A 15,382-nucleotide genomic window follows, 5' to 3' on the forward strand; every position below is an offset into this window, starting at 1 on the left:
ATTAAGAGCCCTCCCTGCCCAGCCCAAAGTGGCTTCCGATATCTGGACTCCGTCGGTCGGAGTTGGCGCACAAGGAGGAAACCTGTGTGCCGTCTGGAAACCAACCCGGCCCCCATGCTGGGCAGGCGGGAGAAACTGGCCCAGAGAAGAGTGATGTGGCTGAGACCCTCGCTGTCACTCCTACAACCACGTGACCTTCTCAGGGGCTGGGCCACACCTTATTCAGACCTTTGTAGCTCTACTGAAAAGCCATACAATGTCCTTATTTAATGTTCTCTGAGACTTGGTCCCAAACAGACCAACTTCAGGTGGCACCTCTTAGACGTTGAAGCAGGGTTGCCCAGGGTGCCCAGGGCCAGTGCACAGCTGCCCGGGCTGGGCACCGCCTCCCTGCACAAGGCCCTGCCCGGACGGCTGTGCCCTGGCCCCCGTGCACTCTCCCGCCCGTGCTGGCAGGCTCCGACGGCTGGAACCTAATACTAGTAACAATAACCACGTCTAACACTTACTTATTAAGCACTTACCACGGGCCAGGGTCCTGCTGCGCACTTGGCACGCATTAACTCGGTTAGCCCTCCGACAGCCAGCGTTATGGAGAAAACGGAGTGCTAAACCATCCAGGGTCAGGGAGCCCCGAAAACAGGAGAGCTGGGCTTCAAACCCAGGGAGGCCACGGGGCCCTGAAGCGCCGCACCCGCTGGGCAGGGAGGGGCTGGGACGGAGCAGCAGGCAGGCGGACACTGCACGCGCGTGGGCAGGGCCTGGTTGGAGCCCCCCTCACCCACCCGTAAGTAGCCTCTGGCACAGCCTGGCACTTCCTGCTTTTGTGACTGAGTCTATTCTTTCAGCCTTTGGCACCCCCAGGCCCAGAAAACCCACCCAGAGAGGAGGCGCTGGTGCGGAGGGCAGAGCAGAAACACACACGGGTGCCCCGTCCCCCCGCAGAGGACCGTCTGCCGTCACTCTGCCTGGAAGTCAGTCCCCTGGCTGCACCACACCGCCCGTCCTGAGGGTTGGCAGCTCCGCCCACAGCCAGGCAGCAGCCCCCACCTGCCTTGGGCAGCTGCTGAGGCTTCACTCACCTGGGCTCTGGGGAACCCAGAGGCGGCAGGGCCACCAGGTATGGGGTCGTCTGCTCTGTGACAATACACGTTTAAAAGTATCTATAGGGCCCTTGCACCAAAAGCCAGCATTTGCACAAAATGGGCCTCAAAACATCCCACCCCCGCCCCCCTCGATTCCTAACAATTGGCTCTTAAGCTATTTCAACCCACCTGCCCGCACTCCAGGCCCAGGTGGGGCAAAACAGGCCACGCCCCTCCCTCCCACCTGTTCCCACTTCCCAGTGGAGCAAGAACCTGGCGGTAATAGACAAGAGGGGATACATACAGTTCACCTTCTAGAAGACAGACTCGACTGTGTACAACAGAAGAATGCCCTATAAACTTAACACTAACTCAGGAGTTTGATCTCCACTGTATGTTAGAAGTTTCAATATCAAAGTCCTAGCACATCACCAACAAAGGACCGCTGGACAGGCAAATCGAGGGTATAAACCTTGACCGCATCTGGCAAACGGGTAATTCCAAGCTGAACCACCACCGCCTGGCGCCTTAAAGCCCAGGCGCTGGAAAACGGGCAGACACCGACCCCGCACAGCACAGGGCTGAGCCCGCCGTCCCCGGCGAGCCGGAGCCCTGGGAAAGGGATCCCAAGGGGATTGTTCTTTAGGAGCAAGAATAGCAGCAACTGAAAACCTTGACCTAGTCTTGCTGAAAATGGCAGGACTTCCCGTCACTGAGCCTGTCCCCAGGGGGGCCTTGTGACCTTGCCATGCTTCGGAATCATAGCCCCCAGAAAGCACCTGGCTGTGGGCTCGCTGACGGCCCGAGTGTGGGGGTTTAGAAGTCTCTGACCGCCTTCTTAATAGGTTACCAGTAAGTAGCAGCTAATTGCACCAAAATACCGGAACATGTACGACTGCGTGTCATGCTCCAACCCAAGGACCCTGCAGCCCACGGGTGGGGTCAGGCCATGCCTGGCGAATGGCTGCAGCTCTGGCCCCGGCATCGGACCGCAAGTAAGCTGTGGACCCGTGAGCCTCAGCAGCCTCCTCTTTGAAACGAGCGTGAAAACCCTCCTTTCCTAGTAGGCTCAGACACAAAAGCTGAAAGTGTTTTGGTGCCCGGAGAGGGCTGGCCACCCAGTTTGTGTTCCTGGCGGGTTGAGTGGGTTTAAGTTCAGCCCAAGGGAGGAACTGGGTGCGAAGCAGCCGGACACTCGCTTTCAGCCCGGAGGAAGGTGATGGGTCCAAATGCCCTCCTTGAGGCGTGAAATCGGGGCCTCAGGCGGTGTCACCCTGATGTCCCTGGAGCTGTGTGCCCAGTCCTTGGAGTCCAGGTCCATTGTCGCTTTGGGAGAGAATCCAGGTTTCCCTTGGGACGGGGCAGGGGGCTGAGGTGCTGGCCCCTAGGACGCACCAGCCCTGAGCACCTTGTCTTTCTGAGTCCAGTGGAAACACACTCTCTGCCGTGGCCTCACAGGCAAGTTTTGGCCAAGAGAAGCAGTCAGGCTGCCGAAGGAAGGCCGGGTCCTTGAGATAGAAGTCCCAGGGGCCGCCCTGGGGTGGCACATGTGTAAGGAGATGTGTCAGAGCCCAGAGGCGGCCTGGTCGGGTGGCAAGCGTGCCTCAAACCCCGGGATAAATAGTTACCGTCCTCCTTTGTAGATGAACAAACCAAGGCACAGGGAGGTGGAGTCCTTGCCCCAAGTCACACAGCCAGGAGGCGGCAGAGCCGAGACTCAGATCCAGCAGACCGGCTCCCGCGCCCACTTTCTCGGTGACTGCTGCGCGTCCTTGACCAGCCATGGCAGGCCCCCCAAGTGCTCCGCCAGGGACAAGTGGTCAACGGGAAGCATCAGGGAACAGGAGAAAGCCTTGCTAGCCAACCCCGTGCAAGCTAGCTGTTCGGGACTCCATTTCTGTACCCAATAGAGGAAGACGTGGGAACAAGCAGGGGTTTGCAAACTGTGTTCCGCGGAACCCTTGGGGGGGGTTCCTCAGAGATCCCGCAGAAGACTGCCATGGCTGGTGAAAGAACCAACTGCAGGCCTGTGGTAGCAAGTGAGAGAGAGAGGGAGAAAAGGGAAGAGGGGTTTGAGAACCACGCGTACGTAGCTCAGTAGTTGTGAGACCCGACCGAGCCCTGCGTTTTAAGGGTGCAGGCTCCCGGGCTCCCTCCCCTCCCTGCTGGATCGGGGAGCCGTGTGTGTATGCAACAAGCTCCCCGCATGGGCGCAGTTGAGAGAGGCGACACGGGGCGATGCACACAGGTGGCATCTTGCCCGCGGGTTTCGAACGCAGACTGCCGTTGGAAAGCTTCCCCAAGGGGCCGCCGTTGGCAGGTCGAGCCCACCTTCCTGTGGCAGTTCTGGGGTTCCCCAGTGAGACCCCAGGCTATCCCCAAGGTAGCCGGTGACTAGGGGCTTTGCTGGGCCCTGCAGAGCAGAGCGAGGGGCCTGGCACGGTGTGTCTGCCGTCCCCTGGGCAGCCCCAGGGTGCTTCAGCAGCACCCCTATTCGAGTCACAGAGAGGTTCCCCGATCTCCCTCGAGGCACAGAGCCAGACAGCGGCAGGGCAGGAGCGGAGCCTGGTTCTGAGTGTGATGTTCATTGTCATCGTGTCACCGAGACTTCTGCTGAGCTCTGCAGGGGAGGGGCCTGCTGGCCTTGGCCTGGGGCCCATGGTGCCCCAGCAACACTGAGTGGTGAACCCTAAATCGAGAGCATGGCTACCCCAGCCACACTCTGGGGACAGGTACAGGGTGGAGCAGCTGCTCAGGGCCCCCCAGGGGCTTGGCTCTTGGGAAGGCCCAGCCTTTGCCACCCCGGAATCCCACCACCCTCAGCCCAGTGCAGTCAGGAGGCCTGAGCCTGGCTCTGGATTCCCGGTTCCCAGCTGGGCCAGTGACGCGCTGTGTGACCATGGGCAAGTCGGTCTCCCTCTCTGGGCTTCAGGCTCCCTCTAAAACAGACCAGGGCAGCGCTGACCCATCTGTGGCCTCTGGAGTCTCGTGAGTTCCTGGTGTCCTCAGCCACCTCCCTCTCACACTCGCTGCCCTTCAGCTCAGAGCTTTGGCTTACTCATCTTACAGGCAGGATTTCATTGGAGCGGAGGGCCTACCACATCGAGCCAGTTGGAAATCCGTGAGCTCAGTCATCTTTAAGCTCCCTCAGGGGCCTCCTTCTGCCCCCCCCGCCCCCCACCTGCAAACTGTGGAAGAGTCACTCCCTGTGGGCACCCAGACTCCCTCTGCTCTGCGTCAGAGAAAGACGGTCTAGGCCTCCTCTCCCCCAACTCTGGCAGAACAAAAAAGTGGGGGCTATTCACGTCCCCCCCAGCCAGTAAATCAAGGGGCACGAACACTCCCCAGGAGGCCACACACGTCCCCTGGGCGAACCCCAGTGAGACTGTGTTGGACAGTGCCCCTCCCAGGTCACCCAGGGTGCTACAGTTTACAACACACTTGCAAAGGCAGACTAGGGTCAAGGTTAAGCGTGTAGATTCTGGGCAGACTCTCTGAGTTCGAACCTCAGTCCTGACATTTGCTTCCTGGTAGGCGAGTTACCTAACCTGGCCGTGCCTCAGTTTCCTCAGGTGTACACGAGGGACAGTAAGATATTGTCAGAGGGCGGCTGCAAGGAGAAAATGAGTGAGCATATTATAAAAGGCTTAGCTAGGGCAGCGATGAATGTTAGCTCCGATGATGATGACACGATGACAATGATCTCACTTCCGCCTGTCACCTGCCCAGTGAGACAGGCAGAACAGGGCCCGGCCCTTTGTACAGATGCAAAGACTGAGGCCCAGGTAAGTTCAGCAATTCACCCAGGCTGCCAGTGCCAGCCCAGGTATAGGGCCCGGGGTGGCAGGAATTCCAGAGCTGAGAGGGCTCTCGGTGGCCTCCCACCCAGTTCCCTCCTCTTGCAAGGAGGGACCTGCCCACAGCCAGTAGGGCAGCTGTGGCTGAGCTGGCTCAGGAACCCAGGCTCCTGACCCCCAGGCCTGCGCACCACAGACCGCAAGGTTCAAAGTCAATCCCTGGGTCAGTGAGCTTTGGAAACGAGACATAGTGTCCGACCCTCGGAGCTCAACACACCCGTTAGCTTTGCCAGGCTCTGACACGCTCTGCAGTGAAGGGAAATGCTTCACTTTTCCCCACTCGTGTTCCCCACACGTGATTGACGGTAGGCCTGTGCCTTTTATCTAGTTCCACGGAGCGCCCTCTGGGGAATCTGGGGACGGGTGGCTCCCCCAGTCGGCCGCACTCTGTGCTCTCGGGCCTGAATCAGCGGTCCTTTGAAGGCCTCTGAGTACCCCACGTGTCTGACATTGCTCAGCCACGGGAGGTCCCTGTGGCTCCTGCAGGGTCCCATGCACCTTAAGAAGTACGGAGAGCCAGATGCAAGGCGAGGCAGAGTCTGGACCTCCCTCCACGCGAGCACCGCCTTTGCTGAGAGTCAGAGAGACCTTGAGTCCGTGCGCAGCACCTGCAGGAGGGAGAAGGGCCCCGGCAGACTGGCTGAGAAATGCCAGCCCCGCGGTGTCCCGGGTCCCAGGTGTAGACAGAGGGGCCGAGCCCACTGCCACAGGGCCCTGTGCAGGGGGAGGAGGGGGCCTGCCATCCCTCCAGGACATCTGGCCCCGCCTGCCCCGCCTTCCCACTGGCTCTGAGCTGCCCAGTTGCTTCCTTGGGACAGCGCGGCGACATTGGAGTCACATCCAAGTTGGCTCTAGGCCTGCCCAGTGCCAGCGCCCTTCCTTGTTAGGAAGCCGATCTCTCTGGCGGTGGCATGGACTCTGTGGTCCTGGGCCAAGGAGGGAGAAAGCCACCTCTGGCAGCTGTCACTGCAGGGACCAGCGCTGGTGACAGAGCAGGAGGCTCTCTGTATGCAGAGGGACACTGCAGGCCGTCTACGGGCTGGTTGCAGCTCGGGTGCACGAGCCATCCCCAGGTTCCCTCGGTCTCTGCACGCGTGTGCAGGAAACAAACCCATTCGGGGGCAGCCCGAGCCCAGCAGAGCTGATTTTAAAAACCAAGCAATGCAGGGAGGGGCGTCGAGGAACAAGCCAGGCTTTGGAGCCAGGTCTTTGGGTTTGATCACTTACTGTGGAACCCTAAGCCAGTCACTTAGTCCCTCTGAGCCTCAGTTGCCCCCACTGTGAAATGCAGCTAAAACCGCCAGTCTCCCAGGGCTGTGGGAAAGGTGCGTGATGGTGGGTAGAAGCTGGAGGTCCCCCGAGAGGGAGAGGGGGCCAGCGGGGTAAAGCACAGGCCCCGTGGCCTGGCTGTGCCCTGCGCGTTTCAAGCTCCACATTCCCGTCTGTAAAATGGGCCTCTAGGCCCCTCGTGCCCGCCTCCCAGGGGGGACGCAGTGAGCTCACTCCAGGCAGCGTTAGCAGCAGCGCTGCAAGGCCTCCCGCCGGGAGCGGGAATGACTCAGACCCGCCGCTGGGTGAGATCCGCTCTCACGGGCCCCCTGCAGAGAGGACTGTGGGTGAGGATGACAAGGACCCCCTCGGCCGGCTCCCATGAGCCCGTGCTGTACTGGGCACTCGCACACCCCTGTGCCACTAGGTCTCCAACCTGGAGGCCTCAGGAGAGGCAGTGAAGGGGGTGTCAGCGGGAGGCGGGGGCTGTGGAGCCGTGGGGTCATACACTCTCCACCGAAGGGGAGCAGCCCCTGTGGGCCCCGGCATTTGCAGAGCCCCTGATCGTGCCAGAGAAGACAGAAATGTCATGTAACCCACCCCAGTTCTTTAAGAGGGGAGACTCATCTTTAAAAATGCAGTGCCCTTCCTCCAGGGCAGAAGATCCCACGCCTCTGTTTGTTTCTGGGCCACGGGCTCCGCCCCCTCCAGCCCGCACTCTGTCTGCGGGCGCATCCGGCCCTCCCATGTCTCGCCTGGGCCAGAGTCCCACGGGCCCGCCCAGAGGTACGCAGGGGCACCGCGATGTGGCACACATCTTCCCTCACCAGAGTCCCCCTGCCCGTCCCTGCTGGACAGACGGGCAGTAGGGTGACCACACTGTTTCCTGAACCCAGAGCAGCATCCCCAGGATGCGGGCTATTGGGGGAGTCGCAGCGGGGCTGCCCTTGGGAGCCTGGAGTCGGCACCGGAACCCTGAGCCCGTCCAGAGGCCCTGTGGCCAGGGCTGCAGCCGGACCGGGGGGGCAGCCCACCTGCGGCCCAAGCCCAGCCAAGGGACTCAGCCGTCTCTCGTGGACATGGCCGGGCTCTGTGGGACTCAGAGACGGAGAGAGTGGGAAGGAGGCAGTGCTCCACCTTCAGTGAAGGTGCCGGCGGAGCTGGCAGAAGGGTGGCTCGTGCTCTCCCAGAAGTCCCAGGAGGATAGCTGGTCACCGATGTGGAGACAGCCGTGACCCGGAGGCCTGGGCATAGGGAAAGGGTGTCAGGCTGGGGACTGAGGACAAAGACTGGCCTCTAAGAGGGGAGCAGGAAGTGACAGGAGCTGGGAGAGTAGAGGATGACGTGCCGAACTACGCTTACTGAGAGCCTACTGTGCCTGGCATGTGTAGGTGCTTCACATACACTCGTTAAGTCATTCAACAAACACTGATTGACCACCCTCTATGGGCCAGGCCTAGGGCCGAGTGCTGAGGACGCCGATGTAAATGGTGAGGTGACGTGAATTACCCACACACAGTCCTCACCAAAATCACATGGAGTATGTGCCATTGTCTCAACTGTACAGATGAGGAAACTGAGGCTCAGAGAGGAGAGATGGGTCACCAGAGAGACTTCCTAAGTGATGGGATGAGGCTAAGCGCTAGGGTCCAACAGGCTGTCGCACTGCCCCACTTCCCAGGCAGAGATGACTACAGTGCATAAAACCACGAGCCATTGGGATGAGGCTTCCATCGGAGGCAGCCAAGGGGTGTCCCAACCCAAAGGAGGTCACCTAAAAGGAAAGCGAGGACTCGCTTGACAAGATGGGTGGAAACTTCCTAGGCCGTTTTGCCCCGTGTGGAGGCTCTGGCTGAATGTACCCACAGGTTTGCAAGGGGCATCCGCCACAGAGCAGATGGTGGCGGTCAGCCCGGGGCTACAGACTCCGCCAGGTCCCGAGCTCAGGGTGCAGGAGCCACGGCTAGGACCAGTTTCTTCCCTGACACTGCCTGAGGGTGTCCAGGTGGGAAGAATGCCCCCAGCACGAGCCTCACCAAAGCTCTCTTCATTCTGAAGGAAATGGCATGTTGGAATGCCATGGCGAGCGGGAAATACTGCTCACACACACCGCACCCCGTGAAGGAAGTTTCTCAGGGTCAGTTGGGAGGCATTTGGAGGGAGGCGGCGGACTGGGCAGTTTGTGTTAACGGCTTAGCACGATTTCACAGAAGGCCTCGCCCTGAGCCAGAGGTCCCCAGGTCCCCGTGAGCAAATGGACAGGGTCTTGCAGCCGTCACAGCCACCACCGTCCACGCAGCCCGTGGAAGCAAGGCTGAGCTGAGCCCAGAGGGCACCTGAGATGTGCCGAGGCCCACGGGGTGGAGGTGGGGAGAGTGGAGAAGGTCAGGAAGGAAGAGCGGAGGCTGGAAACCCGGCGAGGACCCTGGGTCCAGCTGGGGCCCCCAGCTCCGCCCCCCAGGGCTCAGAGGCAGACTCACACGCGGAGAAGGCTCGTTCTCCTCCTGCCCACAGATCTGCCTGAGGACCCCCTGTAGCTTCTCAAGGAATTCCCTTTCAGGCCCGCCCACCGCTAGAGAAGTTGCCCAGCAAAACCAGCTGGGAGGCGACCAGATGTGGGAGCGCACAGGGAGCTGTCTGTCCGTTGCAGGTTAGACTCTAAGGAGGACTTCCTGCGTGCGGCACTCTGGCCCTGGGACAGGTTAGCGAGGAGGAGAAGGGGGCGTTGGGAGAGCGAGTTGGAAAGCATACAGCAGGGTCTGCCTTCCCGGAGTCTTAGCCTCTCCCGCCCCAGTCTGTGAAAGCAGAAATACTCGCTGAGCATCTACCTGGGGGGTTGCTGTCCGCTGAGGTTTTGGGGACAGACAGACAGACACAGTGAGCACAGCTCAGGCCCTTGCCAGGCAGCGGCACCAAAAATGCGCGTGAGGAAAGTATATGATCTTTTTTTTTTTAAGCATAAAGTCGTTACCACTGGTAAGACAGAGCTCTGTCGGACTTTCCTCTGCACGTCATGGTTTCGAGTATTTTAAGGGACGGGTGGGGGTGGCAGGGCCATCGGCTTGTCAGCTCAGGGCCGCCAGCAGAACTGTTAGGCCCTGGGGCTGGGTGTGGGGTGCTGGTGGGGGCCCACCAGCGTCCAGCTGTCGTCCCAGCAGCTGCACAGCTACTGACCGAGCGGTTCGAACCCACGCTGGCGGGCACTCGAGGCCCGCCCTCCCCGGCCTGTCCGTTGCACGCACTTCACGGGACTGGTGACCGAGAGCTCCCACACAGCACCTCCATCCGGCACAGAGGCCGTTATCGGGCCGCGAGACGTCACTGCTCCACATGACAACGAAGCGCTTTAAGAAAACAAGGCTCAGCGTTTGGCTTCAGAAGTGCTGACAGGGGCTCTGCTGCCACCGCCCACGTCCAGGGAGTTCTGGCCACGGCTGGCTGCCGGCGCTGGGCTGGGCTGAGAACAGAGGGGCCGGGGCGTCCGCCGGCCTCGAGGGAGTGGAGGCCATGGATGCTGCAACGCCCTACCGTGCATAGGACACCCCCCGTGTCAGAGGGCGATCTGGCCCAAACGTCACCTAACGGTGCCAAGGTCGAGCGGCCCTGCCACAGAGAAGAGGGGATGAGACCGTGCAGTGCTGTCAATCCAAGGAACCGCGGCAGCAGGATGGGGCTGAAGGGGTGGGGCTGGCAGAAGATGAGCCCGAAGACGGAGAGGCCTGCTCCCGCCCTGCCTCCCTCCAGCCCACCCTCCCTGTCTGCCTTCTTCCAGCCCCCACGCAGAGAGCTGTTCCTCCTGTTCTGGCAGCAGCGGGCTGGAGCCAGCAGGTCCAGCAGGCTCACCAACGGACTCCCACATCCGTGTCCAGCGGCCTCATGCCAGTGACTGCCATCGGCCACGGTGGGTGAACTTACACCGCAGAGGTGGGCAGGGACATGCTACACGTGCCAAAGCAGCATCTCAGAATGTGAGAGCCGGTCGTGAGGCATCTGCCAGCACAGCACCGGTTTCCGACTAGCCCGGTGCCCGAGACACCTAGGGAGCAGCAACAGGCCCGTCCGTTGTCCCCCGGGAGTCTGCAGGCTGGTGGGGGGCACAGACACTCATCACACCATCACACGGCCCTTAAGTAACGTCAGCCATGGGACATGCTGTGCAGGAACGTGTCCGGATTACTGTGTGTGTGCACATGAGTGCGGGCATGGGGGGTGTATGTGTGTGTTATGGGGGTGACTGGCCTACTTGAGGGAACCAGACAAGGGCTCCCTGAAAGAGGCCGCATTTAAACGGAGCCCTGAAGCTTTTGTAGGAGTTCTCCAAGCAGAGGCGACAGCGGCCAGCAGGCCACCTTTCAGGCAGAGAGAGCAGCGGGCAGAGCAGATGGAGGTGGGGGGCAGGGAGGCAGGGTCGCCGGGGAAGTGCGGAAGGCCCCAGGTGGCCAAGGTGCCGAGGGGAGGGGGACGAACTGAGGGGGACAGGCAGAGCCAGCTGGGTCCCACACAGCCTCAGCATGCACGGAGCTGGGGCTCTGTCCAGGGAGCCGGGGAGGGGTGTTCGGCAGGAGAGGTGCCCCGGGCAGATTCAAAGTTTAAAAACGAACAAAGGGAACTGCCTGCCCCTTTCCCATTACCTGGGCTCTTCCCGCCACTAACGGCATTGAGCATCACCGTGAGCCAGGCCTGGCTAATAAGGAGAGGGCTGGACTTGACCGCTGACCTAGGGACTCCCCTGGTGGCGGGGCAGATGGGCAGACCCAGGCACGGGCAACGCCAGCAGGATGTGAAGAGTGCTAGGTGGGGGACGTGCGCATGGCAAGCAGGGTGTCCCCGGGGGTCAGTGTGCAGGAGGGCGGGCTCTGGAGGGCCTCCCTCTACGAAACCACTGACTCGGGACTAAGACATAGGTGTTCACGCATTGCTGGCTTCGCCAGAAGTCAGGACAATCCCCCAGGGTGCCCGCCTCCAAAAACAGAAAGCTCTAAGCTAATACCAGAACAGGAGCAGTGAGGGGTGACCCCATGCAGAAGCGGGGGTCTGTCCTGGAGTCAGGGGCTGGCATCAGGGCCGTTAACGGTCACCCTCTCCTGGACCCCAGAGGCCCTCGATATCCAACGTGAGCTCAGCATGCACGAGAGGCAGCAGCAACAAGCCGCACGTTGAAACCCTCCAAGGCCGTTCCAAGCCAGTCATTGTCAATACCAAATACAAAGCACTATGCATGCAATATTTAAAGAAACTTAAGATGAACTCACACACATGAGCAAACGAGATTATCTAAAAAGACCAGGCAGATTTGAAAAAGAACCAAATAGAACATCTAAAAACAAAAGCAGAAATATATAGTTGGTAGCATTTTTTTAAAAAAATCAAAAGATGGGTTAAACAGCAGACTAAAAGGCTAAAGAGAGAATTTTTTTAAAATGGGAATAGGTTTAAGGAAATTATACAGAAATGCTGCCCCAAGAGAAACTGATAGAGGAGAAATGAGAGCTTTCTGATGGGCTACAGTAGCCACTGGCCACACACGGCGATGTCCCGTGATATGTGAATCAATTGAAATTAAAAACTAGGTTCCTCAGTTGCACCAACCACATGTAAGTGCTCACGGCCACAGGGGGGCGCCAGCTGGCACATTGCACAGTGTGTAGACCACACGACCTCGCCCCGACTGCAGGAAGTTCTGCCGGGCTGCATTACGTTACAGGACAAGGAAGACGGGAAGTCCAGTCCCAGAAAGAAGCAAAGACAGAATGGAAAAGGAGTCATATGCTAAGAGAGAATGCCTGAGAATATCCCAAAAACGAACCCACAGATACAGGAGGCACCATGAGTACCAATCAGAATGTACAAGAAAGCAGCCCACATCCAGCCACATCACAGTGAAACAGCAGAACACCAAAGACGGAAAGAAAACCTTACACGCAGCTAACGAGAGCAATCAGACCAGCAGCCGCCTTCTCGTCAGCTAAACAGGCCGACGACAGCGGGGCACTGTCTCCGAAGTGCGAAAAGAAATAACGGGCAACCCACAACTGTGTGCCCAGCAAAACGCTCTGAGGAACAGCGGGGAAATGGGCTTTTTCCAGATAAGTCCAAGTCGTGAGAGCTTACTGTAACAGGGCGCAGCCAAGGGGGACCCCAAGGAGGGATTTGCAATGGGGTCCAGAACTTAGGGTGTCCAGGAAATATTAGAAAAATACATGTATATAGGATGTCCTCACCCCCACAAGTCTGAGCTGGGGGATGGGACGCATGGAGCAGGGCCATTGAGAGTTGTTTTGCATAGCAACAGCTTTGCAGATTGCAGATAACCTCAAGAATGGTCATTTAACATGTCTATAACCTTTAACTGGTTTCATAGATATGTTAAACAGCTGTGGGGGGTTTGGGCGGTGGCAGGGAGGGGAATGGGAGTGACTTCAATACATGGTGTAACTGGGAGGCAATGCCCCCTGGTTACAGCACCTGCATGAGAGCTTGGAGATGATTGACTCCACACCACAGGGCCACACCTGCCCGGACTTACTATGGCAGCCCAGTAAAGCTGGAAAAATATGGGAATGCTGGCAGCTGTGGCCAGTTGTGGGGTGTGGGAGGAGTCGGAAATGGGGCTGCAGAGGAAGATTGGCACGGGGATTTAAACCCGGGTGCGGCAGCCATGCGGGGGCTTTTTGGGACGGGGCAGAGGGGGTGCGGTTTGGGAATGAAATAAAAGGACAGACAAAAAATCTTTCATCCACACCAACTCTGTCCAGTGAAAATATCATTCAGGCTACATACATAATTTTAGACTGCCTAGCGGTATTAAAAAGTAAAAAGAAACAGGTGAAATGGATTTTTGTAATACATTTCATTTACCCCAATATACCCCCAAATTATTGTTATTTTAACGTGGTCCATTGAAAAGCTATTAACGAGCTAGTTCAGGTGATTTGTACAAAGTCTTCAGAACGCAGTGGGTGTTCAGATTGTCAGTCCACGTGCCGGTGGCTGAGGGGGCTCAGTGGCTGCACGTGGTGTGCAGCTGCTGCTCTGTTCGCACCTGGAGGTGACTGCCGTGAGCTGCAGTGGCCAGAGGCCCCCACCGGACGCCAGCCGCCAGGCAGAGCCTTCTGTCACTTCATACGTCACCTCAGTGAGTCCTCACGCAGACCTGTGTGATCAGACGTAACTATTACCCCACTTCCCAGACACCGAGAGCGGGGCCGAGGTTGTGTAAAACCTCCCCCAGCCCTGGGTGTCTCCTGTTCCCAGCTAACACAGCTGCTCCTGCAGGCCCGGTCCCGGGAAACCTCAGTAACTGACTACGCACCTGCAGAACCCACGTGCCTGTGCTGGGGGGTGGGCGGGAGGATGCAGAGTCCACCATCCAAAGTCACCACTGCCCCCCAGCGTTCAGAAGGATCCCGAGTGGCTGGCTGCCCGTGGGAGGCCCTTCCTGAGGCTCTGCCAAGGCCCAGACGGTCCCTCTAAACATGAGTTATTCCCGCTCTCAGGGCTGCGACGGGGGGAAATAAAAGCCAGGACTGATGGAGTCCCGGACATTAAATCTGGCGCCGTAACACCAGCATTTGCCAATTGCCTGTAATTCAAAGACTCCCTGTCCCCAGGCCGTCTGCAGCATCTTCGCCTGGGAGCTCAGTCCCAGGGGGCCAGGCCGAGGGAGGTGGGGTGCTGATGAGCTGTCTTTTCTCGGCAACCTAAACGTGTGGTTCGCTCACATGACCTCAGCGTGGCCTCCGGCCGGCACTCCTGGAGCCCGAGCCCATAAATAACCTGACTTGCAAAGCCAGCGCCCGGCTCAGAACCTCCCGCACACCCTCCCAAAGACACACTCACAGGAAGTCTGTTCTTGTTTTTGGTTTTTCGCTTTTGTTTGGTCTGTCCACTGATCTGCAATTCCCTCTCCACCTTCCACCCACTCTCCTCCTTCGGGTTTATCTTTGTGTATCTGTTGTTTCCTGGGCACGATTTCTCTCCTGCAGGCTCCTTCACCCGGTGAGCCTCTTCTTCCTCCTCTCTAGGAAGTTCTCTCTCTCCCTCTCTCTCCTTCTCTCTGCCTCTGACTCCTGCCGCCCATCTGCTCCCGTCTTGCCCCTTCCCATGCCCCCTTATCCCCCTTACTTGGGGAGACATCACCAAGCACTGCAGACACACCCCCCTCCCCACCTGGGCACAGAACACACAAACCCACCCCTCACCCCCTGGACGGCCCCGGCCCTGTCACCCAGACCGGGCGGGAGTCGGGCTGGGACAGGGGGTGCCTGCCCACACCAGGCATAGCATGGCTCACTCCCGAAGCACCTGAGCTGAGCGCCAGCCGCGTTTCCTCCCTGCAAGGCAGTGCACTGAGGCAGCAGCAGCTGCATTCCGGGCATGGCCACAAAAGTGCCCGAGGGAGGGGCCCTTCATTACCGATGACAGCCACCCTGGACAGAGTGCCTGCTGCGGCTTCACAGAGTTTGTAGTAGTCGTGTTAATCTAGGAGGTGTGTTATTATACCCATTTTATGGGTGGGAAAAGTGAGGCTTCAAGCAGTAAAGAAATTTGCCGAAAGCCTAGGTCTGTCCAATTCCAAAACCCGGTCTCTTCCCACAGGCCTGGTCCAACAGACAACAGGGGCTGTGTCTTGGAATTTGGGGTAACCAGATTCCGCCACACGTTGTCTGCCACCATGTAACACAGAGAGGACTCAGTTACAGGACCGGGGCAGCGGCTCCCAGCTCTCTCCAACCCGGGGAGGATACCTCTTCGGGTGCCCGCGGTCCACCCCTGTAGGGCCCGATCAGAAAGACTTCCCTGCAAGCCAGGCCTGTCCTTGGGAGCCTGGCGCCAGCAGGCAGGGCGGGGACGCCCAGGCTGGGCCTCTGTGCCCCTAGGGGCAACTGTCTCACCAGCAAGAACCTGGAGCCCCCAGGAGGGGTGCAGAGGCAGCTGCAGTTTCCACATCCCCGGGCGCCACGGCTGCACATGTTTGCAGACCCGTGACCTGCTCAGACCTGTGTCGCCTGCCCTCTCTCCGGGCCTTCCACCCTCCTGAGAAGAGAAATGGAGTGACGTTGCAGCGACCTCCCAACCCCCACCCTCCTGGCAGAGACGAGACCTGTCTGCCAGCCACTGCCACTCAGTGACGCAGGTGGCAGGGAGCAGCGTCGAGCGAGCTTCACAGAG

General features: G+C 59.2%; 1 protein-coding gene across 3 annotated transcripts in view; it reads left to right on the forward strand.

The window, feature by feature from the left end:
* The window catches only part of KAZN (kazrin, periplakin interacting protein), a 387,429-nt gene that overhangs the window by 353,112 nt on the left and 18,935 nt on the right, over positions 1–15,382 (forward strand). The window lies entirely within an intron of this gene.

Source organism: Phyllostomus discolor, chromosome 5 (assembly GCF_004126475.2).
Source record: "Phyllostomus discolor isolate MPI-MPIP mPhyDis1 chromosome 5, mPhyDis1.pri.v3, whole genome shotgun sequence".
Taxonomy (NCBI): Eukaryota; Metazoa; Chordata; class Mammalia; order Chiroptera; family Phyllostomidae; genus Phyllostomus; species Phyllostomus discolor.